The sequence below is a fragment of the Hevea brasiliensis genome, chromosome 2 (assembly GCF_030052815.1).
Source record: "Hevea brasiliensis isolate MT/VB/25A 57/8 chromosome 2, ASM3005281v1, whole genome shotgun sequence".
In the NCBI taxonomy this organism is placed as follows: domain Eukaryota; kingdom Viridiplantae; phylum Streptophyta; class Magnoliopsida; order Malpighiales; family Euphorbiaceae; genus Hevea; species Hevea brasiliensis.
The window spans coordinates 81,229,588-81,233,830 of NC_079494.1; positions in this window are offsets into that span (position 1 = coordinate 81,229,588).

Sequence of the window (4,243 nt, forward strand, 5' to 3'; positions counted from 1 at the left end):
GGAATGGAAGATGTAAAGGATTCTAGTTGGGTATGCCCCGCCTTGAGATTCCTATCTTGTCTACTTACAACATAATGGACTCCATTTCAATGATGTTTCATACTATTACCATTATTTTACCAATAAAATCTCATTTTTGTATTTAAATTTTTTAATCATGTTTAATTTTGTCTATTTATAATTTTTTTTTCAATTTAATTAAATATTTTAATTTAAGTTCAAATTAATCCCTCTCCATATAAGTAGTAGATAAATTATTTTTTAAATATTTCTTAATATTAATAAATGAAAAATAGGTTTATTACTTTCTTAGGAGGGGGAGACTAATTTGAACTTAAATATAAAAATTCAAGTTAATTAGATCAAAAATTTAATAATGAACAAAATTAAATATAAACAAAAAAATTCAAGAAAAAAATGAATTTTCTTCCATTATTTTACCTTTATACTCATCACTCACCCTCAGCTAACAAATGATGGAATTCAAGATTCCAAATCTATCTCTTCCCTTCTCGTTCAATATTCAATTCCCCCACTACCTTATTTTTTAGTAAATTATAACCTAGTTTTTAAAATTTTATAAAATTAATTTATTAATAAAAGTAAAATATAATAATTAAATTATAAATAAAAAATAAAATTTAAGAATTAAATCGTTACTAAATTTACGTAAAAAATTAACTTATGAAATTTTGTAAAACCGGAGAGAATCGTTGGAAATTCCCCTTTTCTCATGCATCATCAACTTTCTCTCTCTCTTTTTTTTTTTAATTTTTAACTCGACGTGTATATATATATATATATTATGAGAAAATAACTTTTCTATTATTATTTTATTTTAATTCAATATTATTAAATGAAATTAATATTATAATTATGCCGTCACATAAAAGTCCCCCTTAGCATAAACTTGTTAGTGTCAAGTATTTAATAATTGAATTTCACAAGTCTTCTAACATAATAAATTCATTTGATTTGTATGCTAAATAAAAAACTTTTAGGGAAATATATTTGTTTGTCATATTTAATGTTAAATTATATTAATTAACTATATAATTAAGAAAGTAATTTCATAGAATTATATAAATAATATGGTCAATGTTAAATGGGTTACTTAGTTATATTATTAATAATATTTTATATATAATTCTTAATAATTTAAAACGATAAATTAGTAACAACTATATTATTATTACTATTATTATTTCAAAATTTAGTATTATATAAATTTTTAATTAATATTTAAACTTTAATTAATATATATTTTTTTATTAATGAATTGTTCTTTTAATAAAATGACAGATCAAAATTTGAATCCCTTTTAAATAAAAAAAAAATTGAATCTCTAATATAGTGTAAGATAATTTAATTTTATTTATTGTTTTATTTCAAAAAATTTATAAACGAATAGGGCTTTCAAAATTTATTCGCTTTTAATTTAATTTTTTTTATTAGGAAACAATATAATCTTTGACCATTTAGCTACTACCAATCCCAATAAAATCTCAGTTTGTTTCATAAATTATGATATTCATAACATCTTGTATTTGATTGGATAGGTTGATATTCATAAATTATAATATCTATTTCTCTTTAAAATTTGATTTAATTTTAATTTTTTGTTCAATTAAATTGTATAATTTAACTTAGAAGTTTCCTAAATAAAATGACATTATATTGTTAAATGATTTTTAATTTAATGATATTAAAATTATTTTTAATTTTCATTTCAGTAAAATTGATTATAAAAAAATAAAATGACATCATATTAATTTAAAAAAATTAATGTAAATTTATTATACGGAGCATTGAATGTTGGATGTAAGCGTGTAGAGATCAGTGTTTCAGCCTGTTTGGTAATGTTACTGCTTTTTTTTTTTAATAAAAAAACATAAAATTTATTTGGTAAAAAGTGATTCGTTTATTTATTGTGCATTTACCTTATTCGTTTTCACAAACGGAAAACGAGAAAAAGAAATACACAATTAGTGTTTTTTTCCCTGGATAGTAACTGATCAAACTTGTTTGTGAGTATTCAATCTAATTTAAATCTAATCGAATTCCAATAAGATAGATTTAGATAGTATATATTTGGATTTAAAAAGAATTTAAATTTAAAAAATAATATTTATGATGATTTTGAGTTGAATTTAAATTTTATATGTTCGGTATCTATTACCTAAATTTGTTTATATAAATATTAATTAAATATAAAAAATATATTTTTTATAATAATTTTTAAAAATTTTATTCTATATAAAATAAAATTTAAATATTTTATAAAATTATTAAATTTTAAAATATAAATTATTAATCAAAATAATTTTTATGTAAATTATTAATTAAAATATATAAAATTAAATAAGTTTAAATTTTATTAAGTAATAATAATCTAATTTGAGATGAATTCAGATAATTAATAATAAATTTTAATTAAATTTGAGATGAATTTAAGTTTTAAAAATATTAATCGATACCAAATTTAGATAAAATAATTTTCATGATTACTTTACTCATTGTTATCATCCCTTTCTGTGCGAGGTAAAATATAAGGTGATTACTACCAGCGAGTTGAAAGAGAATTTCTTATAAATTTAGATCATATCTCTAAGAAAGGTATTCTAATCACTCTACAGGATATAAAATTTTTTTTTATGTGTTATTCTGTAAAAAAATAAACCTTTATTCTCATTTCTCATCAAATATTAGTTTTCTTAGTCTTCCATATTTGAGCCTTTTTCTTTATATAAATTAAAGTTAGAAAAAGAATTGAATGATTAATTGTCCAATAATTTAGCATGACAAAAACAATGTACAGTTTGAATATCTTAAAAGCATGCATGTAAACATCAGTAATCATAAAAAAAATTTGTTGGGTAATTTTTGGATTATATAGACAATTTGATTTGATATTTATCAGTGATATGAATGGATGATAATTTTAGGATAATGTTAATAATTAATCTTAATTTTCATAGTATGTATTGATTTTGAAAATTAAAAGAAAATTATAGTTAATTTAACTATCGAAACGGACAAACAACAAAGCACAGAAAATAAGAAAATTAAGACGTGCAATCATTTTTAAATGTTCAAAAGTCAAATATAAAAAGGATTTTTTGTTTCTGTAAAAATAAATAAATAAATAAAAATATTAGCGAACACGGCTTTAATTTTTTTACAGTATTATTGTCAGATTGGTACTTCAGCTGTAATAAGTTGTTAGTTTGTTTGTTAGATCCAAATACAAAGGTGTTAATATTCAAAATTTAGCAAAATTTTAATTTTTGACTAATTTAATTCAGAAACTTCAATTTAAGTTTAAAAATCTTGCCTCTCTTTAATTGAATAACACGCGCCACTCTTTTTAATATTCGATTTTTTTAATTTTTATTATGAAAATATTATTTTTATATTTGTATAATTAATTAAATCAAAATTATAAAAAAACATATTATCATATTTTCTTATTATTATTATTATTATTATTAAAAGTAAAAAATTAAATTTAAAAATATAGCGAACATTATTTTATATTTCATATAATTAGTTATAAATAAAAATTATCATTAAACTAAAATTAATTAAAATTTAAATATAAACAATATGGTTTTTATAATTTCATATAATAAAAATAAAATTAACAATATAAATAATTATGATTTTTATGTTTTCATATAATTAATCAAAATTAGAAAATAAAAATATATTAATTATTTTAATTTAATTATTTAATTTTTAGGTTAAATTAAGATTAAATATAATTTTTAAACTAATTTAATTGAAGAATTAAAAATAAATAAATAAATTAGACATATCTAATAAATACAATGGTGAAAAAGTCAAATACTAAGCAACACTTTTTTTCATAGTTATTATTATTTAGCATAAATATTATTTTATGTAACTTAAAACGTGTTTCACATATGAAACAAAATTTATTATTATTAATATCAATTTAATTTTTAATTTTTAATTAAATTATGCAAAATTAATAAAATCAAATTAATCGACAAATAAAATTTTCATTTAATAAAAATTATTTAAATTTATTAAGAAATTTATTGAGTTCAATTTTCGTTCTATCTAGAAATACCTGGGAACAAAAAAAGGAAAATTAAGAGTGCATGTGGGCAATGTGAATTTTAAGTAGCAAGCAACGTGAAATAAATTAAGAAGGTGAAAGTCCCTCTTCAGGCGGCGAACTAACAATAAAAACAAAGAAAATGAAAAATGAATGGCA